Consider the following 13,886-nt stretch of genomic DNA (forward strand, 5'->3'; position numbering starts at 1 on the left):
ACAGAGTTTAAAAATATGTATAGATCATTTAAAAAGTGCTTAAATAGAAATTATGAAAATAAAGTTGTACAGCTTCTCTACATCTTGTATTTATTTTTAAAAATGTAACTTTTTTGAGGTAGAATACATTATATCAAAATGATTTTACACAATCATGCTAATTTTTAATTTTTATTTTCTTTTATCTTAGTAAATAATTTGAAAATAATTTGGAAATACTATTAAGTTTATCCACCACAGTTGAAACAGTATAAAGTGTACCAACTTGCTACATAAATACAACTTGAAACTTTTATTCTAGAGGCAGGCACAGTCAACTGATCTGCATATAACAATACAACCAGCAAATGAAATAGACAAAATGGAGTATCACAAATCAATTTTTCAAGCTTCTACCAAAATAGCTGAAATGGTCTCCTCATAAATTAATTAAGAACTAAGGTAAGATGCTCAATAGAATGTAAAACCTTAGATATAATTTTAATTTTCAGAGGTTCAGAATGCACAGAAATTTTTTTCTTCATTTTTAATAGTCTCGGGTAGTTGGAGAATTGCAGAATGAAAACAGTAGGCAAAGAGTAGTAGAAATATTCTTTTCCATTTTTATGGTTGTAATGAGTTATCATATAGGCTTTTTTGAGCTTATTAAATGTCCCCGTAGGATCCTGGCCACTTTCATTTGGAATACAATAGAATGCTTGCACTTGAGCTACATATCTTTTGAAATTAGCAGAATACAAAGCAGCCCTAATATTCAGACTGTCCTGTCAGTAATTTCTATTGAGATTATTGTCTAAGTACATTTAGGAATCTGGCTGACAAGAGGCATTTAATGAAACTTTTTATGACACACCATTCTTTTTTGTTAAATGAACACAAAGAGATCTAGACATAGCACTGTTATAGAGAGTAATTTATAAATTTTTCAATTATTAAAATGCTTTTTCCTAAATGGGTTTCAGAACTATCAAATATTTTACCTTCAAAACTACAAACATTATAAGTAAAGAAGTACCATTTTTCTTACATTGGCAGGTCACTAATAATTTTTGAACCTAAATTTTGAGCATTCTTAGAGTCTTTTAAAGTCAAGAAAATTGTTGAAATGACTATGTTGTAAAAATTATATAAATACACTCTAAAAAGCAATCCAAATACTCGGATACAAGGTGGCATATGTTATAGGGAAATACATATAATAAAATAACAATAAAACTGAGTGGAGACTAAAAGCAGAGGCATTCGAATTAAAATATAATTCATTTCCTAAAATATAGGTTATTTGTTGATAATCTGATACTGATAATTCTATAGAATTAAATTCATAGATTAGAAATTTGTACCAATTAAAGATGATGTTTTATAATGTATTAGGAACCAACCTGATAATTTCTTGCTTGTAACATTATTACTCTTCATGAAGATAAGATCACCAGTAGTGAGAGTTAGGAGTCATTTCAGATAACTAGAACTTAACCACTCTTTATTGCAATTCAATGTGACTTGAGAAAGGCAAATTATAACTAGAGTTTCTTTTATCAACATATATAATGTATCAAACTTTGAATAAAAATATAATTATCAAAGCAAATATAATGAAATCACAGGAAAGAACAACAGCATATATTTCTGAATCAATTTTATGTCCTAGGTCCCTTTGAAAAATTAATGAAAGATATGGACCCTCTATTTAGAAAAAGTAGATATTCACTTAAACAAAAATATAAGTTACAAAAGTTTAATCAATCCCATAATACCTGGCCATGGACTCAAAGAGGTCCATGAAGACCAAAGTTATTATTCTGTGTTAACCTAATGCAAGTTTCAAACACTAGATAGAATGCAGCAATCTGATGTAAGATAAAAAAAAATTATAAACATACTGCTTTAAATCATTTGAATATGAGTTGAAAAGGGGAAAATAAAGAAGAAAGGAACAAAAAATTAAAGAGAAAGGAAAAGGAGATTAAGGCATTCCCACTTCTCTGATAAAAATTCAACCTCTAACATCACTTCTTAAAGCAGGCGTCCCCAATCCCTGAGCCATGGACCACCAGTACTGGTCCCTAGCTTGTTAGGAACTCAGATGCATACCAGAAGATGAGTGGCCAGTGAGCCAGTATTACTGCCTGAGCTCCGCCTCCTGTCAGATCAGCAGCGGCGATCACAATAGGAATGCAAACTCTATTGCGAACTGCCCGTGTGAAGGATCTAGGTTGCACACTTCTTATGAGAATCTAACTAATGCCCGATGATCTGAAGTGGAACAGTTTCATTCCAAAACTATCCCTTCATTCCCATTCATGGAAAAACTGTCTTCCATGAAATCAGTCCCAGTCCAAAAGGTTGGGCACCGTTGTCCTAAAGTATAATTATAATAAAGAGAGACAGGCACAGTACACACAGTTGTGCCAAGTGATCAAATGATATGTGAAAATTATAATTCATTATAGAAGTTTTGCTTTGATCCCTTTAGTCATGCATACACTTGAATGGCGTGTGCATCTAAAAAAGTTGTGATTGAAGACAAAAAAAAAAGAGTCCCTTTTCCTGGCCTAATTTTTTTTAATTGAGTTTACATTTAGAGTAGTTTTAAGTTCAGATCAAAAGTGAACAGAAAGTTAGTACAGAGTTTCCACATCTCCCTTCCTATCTTCCCTGCTCCATAACCCACAGAGACAGCTTTCCCATTCGACGTCTTGCACCAGTATGGATATTTGTTACAAAAAATTAACCAACCCTGACACATCATTATCACCCAAAAGTCCATAGGTTATCTGATGGATCCTTCTTTGTGTTGTACATTCTTTGGGTCTTGACAAATGTATAATGACATATATGCTCCACATTAGTATCATATAAAACAGTTTCACTGCCCTGAAAATCCTCTGTGCTCCACTTATGCATCCCTCCTTATCCTGCAAATCCCTGTAAATCATTCATTTTTTTTTTTACTGCCTTCATGGTTTTACCTTTTTAAGAATGTCATGTAGTTGAAATTATGCAGTAGGTAGCCTTTTCAGAATGGCTTTTAAGGTTCCTTCATTTCTTCTTGCAGTATCATAGTTTATCTCCTTTTAGTGCTATAATATTCCATTGTCTGGATGTACTACAATTTATTTGTCCATTTACCTACTGAAGGATATCTTGGTTGCTTCTAAGTTTTGGTAACTCTAAATAAAGCTATTATAAACATTTGTGTGCAGGTTTTTGTGTTGACAGAAGTTTCAAGAGTGTGATTGCTGGATCATATGGTAAGAGCATGTTAAGTTTTGTAAGAAAATGCCAACCTATCTTTTAAAGTGACTATACATTTTGCATTTCCACCAACAATATAAGAGAGTTCCTGTTGCTCCACATCCTCACCAGCATTTGGTGTTGTCAGTGTTTTGGATTTTAGCCATTCTAACAGGTTTGTAGTAGTATCTTGTTGTTTGAATTCGAAATTATCTAAATACATATGTTGTTTACATGCCCTTATGTTGAAAAATATGAGAAATAAATTGTATCTGCTTCACTTATTTTTCTGGGAAATCTTTCTGACACAGTGAGATGAATGATAAAAGTTCTTCAATTATGTCCTCTCATTATTTTTGATTTGTAACTAAACAAACAATGTTTGAATTGCCTTAATGAGATTCTTGAGATAGTAAATTACTGCAATCTCCTGATGTGACCCCCGTGGAAAATTTAAAAATTTTCAAATTAAGTCATGTATTTGTAGGTTCAGATGTGGGCTCTATTTTTCAGATAATATATTCCCCATATCATTAGGTGCATCCAAAGTTGACCAGAGGAGAATATGATTTCCATAGATGAAACAATAATGTTGACAGTCTTTCAGTAATTGTCATCAGATTGAAGCAATTAATAAGTGTGCAGTGTTAAATTAATTATATTTATTTTTCACAGGTGACTTTTAAAAGGTTTTTTTCATTTGTTTGTTTTTCTTTTGCGGGAGAGGCTTAAAACACAAACTTTATTCCAAATTATTTTTAAAAAATCTTAATTCAGAAACATTTAACGGATTTCATTTAAACTCATATGGTCATAAAACTCAAACTATCAAACAAAAATAGCATTGTGCACTTAACCACTTTTAATAATGAACCTTTAAGAGGAAACATGTAGAGATTCCCACACAATTTGGGAGCCATTAGGCAACATATATAACATATATTTAATATTAAGCAAAGACAGCATTAAAAACTAAAAATCCTCAAATTTCAAGAGCATGCCTGATCAAGTCTTTGATATGCATTTGCACATGAGAAAAGAAATATTTTAATTTAAAAGAAACCAAGTCTGAGTGCTTACCCTTTCTTCAAATATAATCTCCTGTCCACCCTTCATTTTATGACTGCATACCCTTCACTCTACTTCATCTACACTGAACCAGTGTTAGTTCAACATGATTGGCTTCACTCAAAGCCCTCTAGATCCCATTTCATATATCCCATCTACCACCATTACCCCCTTACATGTTTGCACAACCTTTTACTGAGTATTACATTGTAATGGATCTTGGGAATTTCAGTTATCCAAAGGTAATTATATACACAGACGATTCTGTTTTATTGCACAGTTCACAATATAGCTGGTGATTATACAGCCAACCATGTTAAGATGAATATCGACTATGCAGACAAAAACATCGATTTTGTCCCCAACCACAAATGAAACAAGAAAGACAAACATATTCACCACCATATAAAGGTTGTGTTTACTCTGTGGTGCAGTCATGAGGGCTCATATCACTCTCAGTGTGTTAAATACAGAATTCATAACATTTCTGGTGGCATCACACATGAAGTATAGGACACAAGACCATAAACGTCCCGCACTCATGAGCCATTTGTGCCACATACGTAACAGAAAGGCCACTTTTAAAGCTATTCAGATATTCAATCATGTTTGCCCTTTTATTTATTTTTTTTCTTTTTTTGAGACAGAGTATTGTTCTGTAGCCTAGGCTGCAGTGCAGTGGTGAGATCTTGGCTCACTGCAACCTCTGCCTCCCGGGTTCAAGCGATTCTCCTGCCTCAGCCTCCCAAGTAGCTGGGATCACAGGCATTGGCCACCATGCCTGGCTAATTTTTTGTATTTTTAGTAGAGATGGGGTTTCACCATGTTGGCCAGGCTGGTCTCGAACTCCTGACCTAAAGTGATCCACCCACCTTGGCCTCCCAAAGTGCTGGGATTACAGGCATAAGCCACCGTGCCAGCCTGCCTTTTCAAAATTATTACCACACTAGTTCACATTGAAGGTAAAAACAACAGTTAGAATCTCTTACTAACAACACATTTTGACTTCAAGCTCAGACAAAGCTGTTGGTTACAAGTTCTGTTGAATTTTTTTGTCAAATTTAAGAAGTCTATAGGACAACACAAAACCATCCCTGGTAATGTATTTGCAATTTGGTCTTCAAAAGCTGTAAAGAGTGACAAAGAAATAAAAAAAAAATACTGAGTTAAAAACCATTAAAAGTATTTATTAATAATTGTTTTTAAACATCACTTATTTGAGACAGCAGAAACCAAAGAGTTTTCCTTAGAATTCTCACTTAGCTTGTATTTCACAAAAGTGAAATCTGCTTTAGAACTCAGATTTTTACCATCTGTATGGAGTGTAAAGACAAAAGGAAGACCAACAAAACCAAAGGCCCAATGGTGTCTATTCCCAGGGCCAAGGTATTAGCCCAGGCTAACCCACCTGCCCTGTGCTGAGTAGCTGGATACGCTTGTCAGTGCTCAGAGTCATGCACGTGAATTAGTGGGTCAGGCACCAAGGTGCCTTTATTCATTCATTTCTCAAATTCAACTCCCTTCAAATCCTGACTCTGTTTAATAGGTCAAAGGATGCTATTCATCTTTATTTGGTGCCAGATTATTATTTTTTAATCCTTACATCTACACCTTGAATGTAAACTGCAATATCCAGCACAATATTGTCAGACAGAGGTGCTGTATGGTTACTTAGCTTCATTACTGCCTGGCTAATGCTTAATATGCTTCATCCTTTACAGCTGAAAGAAGGATATTCACTGTATTTAACCAGCCATACTGCATTTAGATGTAAACAGCTTTTATGGGCTATTTGCCCAGAAACTTTCAGTAAACTACCAAGTTGAGGCCCTGATTTTATTTTGGTCAGTATGTGCAAATATTCACATGCAGTTACCCAGAAAGAAGAAAAACTGGTTAACAAGAAACCTACCATCATGCCAGATGCTGGAAATAAATCTTTACAGAAAGGGTTTTAAGATTCATAATCCACTTTTTCAGTCTGTCTCTTATATTTCATTAGTCAATTGGAAGTGGCATATGAATCATTTTGCTTTATCTGGAAAAAATATTTTCACATTTTCCAATTCCTTTGACAAAGAAGTTTTCGTCTATTAAGGGATGAGAATGCTATTTGGCTATTGCCTACTTTTAGAATTCAAACTAACTCTTCAAATGTCTTCATTTAGAGCATATTCTCTCAAACTATCTTATTATTTTACTAACACAACGGTAAAATTGGGTTTCCAAAATGTCAAAACCCTAATGGAGTCTCTATTTCCAAAGGTAAAATAAAAGACAGTCAACACTGTGAAGTGAAAACTATCCTGAGCCTTTTTCCCACTCTGAAACATTTAGAAACTAGGGGGAAAAAAAGTGGGATTGCATTAACAGACTTCCAAAACAAAATGTTATGGAAGTGTTTATCTTTTAAAAGGAGAGTTTTAAGAGAATAGGATGCTTGAGTATGACCAACTCCTGCTCAACAGGAAAAATAACCACAGACCTTTGCTGAGATGGCCCCAATAATTCCAAGAAACCAAGCTAACCAGAATTTGATCTATACACAATTAGTATGAAAATTTCTTAACAAGATGGAACACCTATAACAACATTTAAGTCCCTTCATCTTTCGGCAATGAAATAAGTGAAATCAACATAAGGATATTTTGGAAGCGTTGAAGGTCACAGTCAGAATCAAACAGAAAACTTTCAAACCTAGAAAGCAAAATGGGAACTTTCATAACTCCTTGATCTACCGTATCTAAACAGAAATAGTATCATGACTATCCAATAGGTACTTAGTTTCAAAACAAATACAAGCAATTTATCATGAAAAGCCTACACCTAATAAGCTGTTTTTCTTCTTTGTTCTGCCCCATTGTCATATGCTTGAGCTTAATGAAGACTATCCTCTGCAGCTGCTCCTGAAGGCAGAGAAGCAAGCAATGGAGTAACAAAGGAAGCCTGAGGAGCCCCTGGCCCCCGAGGACCTTCTCTCTGGCCGTTCACAGCCACTTATGTTTCAATGCAGATTTCAAGACTGGTTTGAGAAAAATAATCCTATTTTGGGGATTAGGTTCCCTGTCAAAGGCCATCAGATGGACAGCTATTTATCAGGCACTTAGCCTAAGGCTCTTAGGTAATGATTAAAAAAAAAAAAAAAACACAAAGAAACAAAAAACAGAAAACAAAACAAAAAAATCCCTCATATTTTCCTACTGGAATCTTTTATTCTGTTTTATTGAGGCTTAAGCAAAACAGCTTTGCCCATAACTCACTGTGGCCTGGAGTTATGACACCAACTTGTATTTGGCCAACTAAGAAAGAGGCCAAACTACATTCTTCTTAGAAGGCCTATTCAGTTGATAAATGGCACTTAACTGTTGGTTTTTTTCATATAACCTTTACTCATAAGTTGCATTGATTATGCTCCAAGAGATAAGGGACTGATAGTAATTCAAATGGGCACGTCTGAAAAGATTTATCAGTTTTCTGTCCCGTTCCAGCCAGATTTTTTGGAAAACTTTGGGGAAAGACTGAAATTCCCCACCAATCTGAGACTGTATGCGAGTTTTTACATTAATTGGAAAAAAACAAGAATCCCAACATGGCACCCAATGGACCTCCACAGATAAAATTATTGACCAAATGAGCACTATGAGTCGTTTCTGTAGGCAGATGCTCCTTAATGGGACCTCAAAGGCCGCAAAACAAGACATTACTGAGTCCATTCTGGAAAAGAATGGGCACCAAGCCTCGATAATATTCTCCAATTCCATGACATTTCAGTGCCTTGAAGGCCTGATAAGTGTTGGTAAATCTGTCATGATGCTTGTGGTCTTGAATCAACGTCTGAACTATTTCCGGTGGAGTGAAAATTGCTTCTGTTGTCCCTGCAAGCACTGCCGCCATGCAACAGGTTGCAAACTCTGGAGCACTGACATGCTTGTGGAGAAGGCAGGATAAATCCTCATAGAGACCGAACATAAGTGCAAGTGTAGCTGTCTTCTGCATCAATGGGGGAAGGATTCCAGGATGCAAGTTTCGAAATCCATCCCTTCTCAACTAAAATATTGCATCACGGGTTTTGATGCCATACAGCTGTTGTCGAAAGAGGACCGTCTGAATGGGATATGTGATTGCGATGTTGTTGAAGGCTGCGCAGCAGCCACAGAAGTAATGCTTCATTTCACCAACATTTGTAATACGAGGTGATATATCTTGTTCTGAAGATGTTAGTGTTGGTGGCCTCTTTTCATGAGCTTCTGAATCCATCGTGTTGCTTAAGGTCTTTCGTTTTCAGGAAGGACTGACTTTTTTTTAACCTGTAACACAATCCGAGCCTGGAGTTTGGCAGGATGATAGCTTTTTGATAATGTTCTCAATTTCTTCCATTGTTATTGTTCTGTTAGTTTCTCTCTTCTGGAGTCAATTTTGATAACTGGATTTCCGTCCTCCAGGCGCCCATCTCCCCAACCTGTGAAAAGCGGGGAGGGGGCTGGACAAGATCACTAAGTCCTCCTCCGTCTCTGACACTCCACAGTCAGGGGTCCCGAGGTCAGGAGGCCGAAATCAGTCTCCCCGGAGGCAGGGCCCCTTGCGCGGTGCCAGCCCCGCTCTCCCCCGGGTGCAGGCAGAGCCCAGCTCCTCCCCGCCCCTGCGGTTTCTGCGCACTAGGGAGGAGCCTCACCAGCCCGGGGCGTGACCGAATGATGGCACAGCCTCCTTCGCGGGAAAGGTCGCCCAGCAGCCGGATAAACACTCGCGACGGGCGGGAGAGCCGAGGAGGCTCAGAACTGATTCTGCGCGCGCCGCCTGGGTGGGGTCCACAACGACTGGGCCAGGGCAGTTGGCGCTCGCAGAGGACTGGGGTGGGCGCTTAAAGCGGTCGGCTGCCCAGACCGGCCATGTTGTGTTTTTTCTAAACCTCTTGTTGTGAACAAACAAGTTCGTTGTAGGGTGAGGTAAGGTAAATTGCTTTTGCCTTTCTCTCGTTGTGAAGTGGATCTCAAAATGCTGGTGTTTGGTTTTTACTTTGTGTTAAATGCTAGGAGAAGCCTTAAACTTTGTTGGCTCGGTGCTTCATTTGCTGCCTAAATTAGACAGGATCTCATTAGGATGGAAAATGTGTGCCCCTCTCCTCAAAAAAAAAAAAAAAAAAAAAAAAAAAAAAGGTTTTGAAGCTCTAACTCCCAGCTTAAATATATTTGAAGATGGAGCCTCTAATTAAGTAATTATGGTGAAATGCGGTCATAATGGTCGGACTCTGTTTAGACAAGATTAGTGTCTTTATAAGAAAAGACACCAGAGAGGTCGCTCACTCTCTTAGTGCGCTGAGGAAAGGCCATGTGAGGTTACATAAAATGGAAGCCACGTACAAGTGAGGAGGGGAGGCCTCGCCAGAAATCGAATAAACAAGCACCTTGATCGTGGACTTCTAGCCTCTACAATTGTGAGAAAATTGATTTCTTGTTGTTTAGGCCATCCAATCTGTGGTATTTTGTTATGACTGCCCAAGAAGACTAATAGGATCAGATGGGCTTAAAATACTATCACAGGATCCTTGGGGTGTCACTGTGCCAGCCAGAAAGCTGTGTGGGCTGCAGCATGTCTGTGTGAGTATTGCTTGCGCCGCCGCTGGGCTCCTTCTGCCCGGCCCACTAGGCCTAGCAGGCTGCGCTCCTCTCTTGCTACCGGCCTGGATCCCACGCCTGCTAAGGGAGAGCCAGGCACAGAGCACCAGGGGAGGGGTGTGTGGGTGAGCAAGCACGGGGTCTGGTCACTGCGCACAGCCAGGCATATTTTAGGAAAATCATAAGTTAATTTTAGCCAAATATTATGCTCTTACCATGGAGTGACCATGGAAGCCAAGAATAATACTATTGATAAAAGCCTTGTGGATAACACAGTTAGTTGGTATCAGTACACATTATAGAAACTTAATTTATCAAAGAGGAAATAATAATATATATAAGAAAATAACAAATAAAAAATAAATTAAAGTGTAACAGATTATTAATCTCTGAAATACAGAGACAAAGAGGTTTTCTATGTTACTTCTATAGACAGATAATAAAAAGGATTTCCTCATGGAAGTTTCCTCTTTTGTGTTCTAAATTGAAAAATCATCTTCAGATCAAAATATTCCTGAACTTGGCAGTGCATTTCCAAATTGATCTTGGTGAAATTGTGTCAGTTAGAGAGATGTATACATGAATTAAAACATGAAGAAATCTCTGTTTGGCGGAGAGACTAATAAGACTTTAAGAGAACTGCAGTAGGTAAAAATGGTGTTTGTAAAATCAGGTGTCTCCAGAATCTGGTCAAAGACCAACCATCACCAACTGTAGTGCAGAGAAACCTCCAGCACTGAACAGAGGCAACCAAGTAAATTCATAGCCATACACATAAAAGAAAGGTGTGACTTACAGGCCATAATTCGGCAATTCCTGATCTAGACAAGTATAAAACAAATAAACAAATACAAGACATAGGAAACTCTTCATTAAGTTTGAAACATTAAGGAAGACAAAGTTTACCTGGTAAGGATTAACACATGATAAGACTTTTTTATCTTACGAGCACTGGGGCCATCTTAAGGGACAGACTTCTTGGATCTATGCCCACTCTACTCTATAAACTACCTCTTAAAAAGACTCAAAACAAAAAGTGACAAGGACAAACAGAGAGAAAAGTTAGAGTGTTGCTACTGACATGTTTTTACCAAAGATAATAGTTTTCAATTCATGAGCACATAAGCAAATGATTTATAGAGGAGTGATTCCTCCATTCTCAGGAGATAAACTCAGCCATCAGTTTGAAATAAGAGATCAGTAATATTGTTTCTAAAGGAGTAAATAGTAAATATTTTCATTTGTGGGGATCATATTGTCTTTGTCCTATCTGACACTGCTGGTGTGGCAGCAAAGACATAGACATAAATGAACAATTATAGTCTGTAGGCTATAACTGATCTGGACAATAGAAATCATAGCTCAGGCTAAATGTGGGGCATAATTTACTATTGTGGTCAGAAAGGTTCCCATATAGGATACTTATTAGATGACAGGATAATGCACTGTTTCTGAATTGAGGATCTTCAACCATGCCAAGAAGATCTTAAAAGGTTCTTGAAGTGATTTCCAGAATGGATAATTATAGTCTCTTCCACAAACCACCAAAACATCTGTTGGTTAAGCAAATCTTAGTTTATTAAATTTGTGCAGCAACAAAGAACACTACCTGGACACAGTCTCAATAGTGTCTCAAAGACAGGATGTTAGCGAAGGGTATTTATGGGATTTTAAAGTATTAGCTCAAGTGGCTTAAAGTGGGTCTTTAGAGATGGGGAATGTTTTGGAACTGAATAAAGTTTTTACACAATAGGATTGCTAGACAAAGAAGGGTGAAGATTTTGAAGACTAGATGGAACTGTTGTAATAACTGAGCTGTTTCTTTAGGTGTGAAAAATGTTGTCTGACAGTTGCTTGCTCAGATGTGAACAAATAGTTTTCTCAGATACTTTTGTTGCAATAATTTCTTTAAGCAAACAGTAAAGTTATTTATTAGTTCATAATCCTAACTTCTTGGGTGAGGATTTCTTGGAGTAAACATTAAATTTATATAGGCACAGGCGCTTTTGTTTTTAAGGCAGACAGAGGCAGGGGCACTTTCCAGAAAAGTTCCAGCTTAGTAACAATATAAATGTTCACACTACAGTATTTTTATTGCCTGCCTACTTCCACTTCATGCCAACTAGTCAGTGGACTCTGTAGAACCAGAATATGTATTTTAATTAGTAAATCCTTAATAATGATAACTCTATTAATTTTAAGGATACTTTTACTTAAAAGGAAAAAAAAAGTAAATATGTTGGAGGCTATAATATGCCACCCAGATCTCTTTTCTCGCGTGAAGGTGTCATTGTAGCTACCTACTCAAATTTTGCCAATTAACAAGTCTTAGCTGTAAGCTCTCTTTAGCATTGTCTCAGCTGTAGAAAACTACTTTTCCCAATGTCATGACTCTTTCTGTGGGCAGACCCCTCCAATGACCTAACAACATAGGAGTGTGGAAGTCCTCTTCTCAATTTAGGACAACTCTGAAGTGTATCCTAGTTTCAGAAATCCTTGTGGGGTCAGCTGAGCATTTGTTGCAACTGAATAGCACTCACATTTTCTATATTCGTAATCCTCATTCCTTTTCCTCCATTTCAAGAACACTGATTCCAGCAGCCCCTATACATTTCCTGTGTGCATATCTACGTGTCATATTCCATTTCCTTTGTAATTCAACTTGAATGTTGAAGTCAGAAATGATCAAACAAGCAAATTTAAAGTTAAATTTTGGAGTTGAATCACTTGCTGCTTTGACGAGAAACTGTCATTGCAGGTAGATGAAGTATAGACAGTTCCTGAAAAAAGATAGCTATGTAATTTATAAAAGTTACCGGTGGTAAGCTTTATGAACTAGTGGTATGATTTATTTGTGGAGAAATATTTGCTCTGTTTAGATGAGAAGAATAGTAGAGTTGAAATAATGGCTATAAGGACAATGGAATTGGGTGGCTATAGCTAAGCTGTCTTAATATTCTGAGAAATGGGAATAACTACTAATTAAAATTAAGTATACTTCTGCTTGTAAATGTAGATAACAGAAAAAGGTCATTTCATTATGTAATTTAAAAAATCAGGTCAACTTTAAATTCAGATTTTATTTTTAAACTCCTTGCATAGCTAAGGATGCAGAACAACAAACTGGCCAAAATCTAAGGATAAAATACTTTTCTTGGGAAACAGTAGATGTGAGTACTTGCTCATCCGGGTTACAAGCCACTGGAAATCAGTAAGAAGAGTTCAAACAGAATATTTGAAAAGTTTTAAAAGCTGAATGTGAAGTGGTGAACAGTATAAATCTGTGACCTGGGAGTCACAGAAACTGGGGAAGTTCATACCCTTTTGCAGACATACTTACACTAACTCTACTCACAGATGATATCAGAAAGATCCCTAAAAAGTTTGATTGGAATGCAAGCTGGGGTTGGGTAACAGGAGCTGTATAAAAGTGCAAGAAATTCTACCGAGATCTTTCTTGCATACCTTCACTGTGAAGCAAAAGCCTCAGGTAGGTATAAGGACAAAAAGCATTGTTGTTTTTAAGGCATTGGTAAGGACTAATTGCATCTGTGGGAAGGAAAAAGAGGGAGGGGGGAGCTGTTCTTAGGAGAAGGGCAGGATAGGTACTCTGCCCACAACTACAGTCCTTGGTGGGTGAAAAAAGTAAGCCTACAATCCTGAGACTCGGGAACATAGTCATACCTAAGACAGAAGTTTAATCCAGAGCCACAGAGAATGGACTCCTCCAACTGCCCTCCTCATGACCAATTTAACAAGTTTTGAGTAACAATCAACAGTATATTATTCCTGGAAGAAGGACAGAAGGATCAAGAGAATGCAAAGGTCGTGAGGCAAATATAAAGGGAAGACCTAAATTTTATACTCCAACCGACATTGCTCTAAAAACTCAATCTATACCATAAACTCATGAAGTAGCTATAGGAATTTGAAATCTGTGGTTCACTGAGGGTACTCATAGCAACC

At 37.1% G+C, this 13,886-nt stretch overlaps 1 protein-coding gene and 1 pseudogene across 3 annotated transcripts in view; one reads left to right on the top strand and one right to left on the bottom strand.

The window, feature by feature from the left end:
- Positions 1 to 7,691: 7,691 nt before the first annotated feature.
- LOC117980608 (mitochondrial nicotinamide adenine dinucleotide transporter SLC25A51-like) lies at positions 7,692 to 10,723 on the bottom strand (annotated as a pseudogene).
- Positions 8,313 to 13,886, top strand: part of LOC129398006 (protein eyes shut homolog) — a 573,864-nt gene continuing 568,290 nt past the window's right edge. For 2 of the 3 annotated variants that reach the window (XM_063605339.1, XM_055113827.2), the window contains exons 1-2: positions 8,313 to 9,251; positions 9,768 to 9,902. The gene's annotated coding sequence lies outside the window, so the exon portion shown is untranslated. The remainder of the gene's footprint in view (positions 9,252 to 9,767; positions 9,903 to 13,886) is intronic. The other variant, XM_055113814.2, reaches the window with a different exon arrangement.

The sequence above is a fragment of the Pan paniscus genome, chromosome 5, assembly GCF_029289425.2.
Source record: "Pan paniscus chromosome 5, NHGRI_mPanPan1-v2.0_pri, whole genome shotgun sequence".
Classification (NCBI taxonomy): Eukaryota; Metazoa; Chordata; class Mammalia; order Primates; family Hominidae; genus Pan; species Pan paniscus.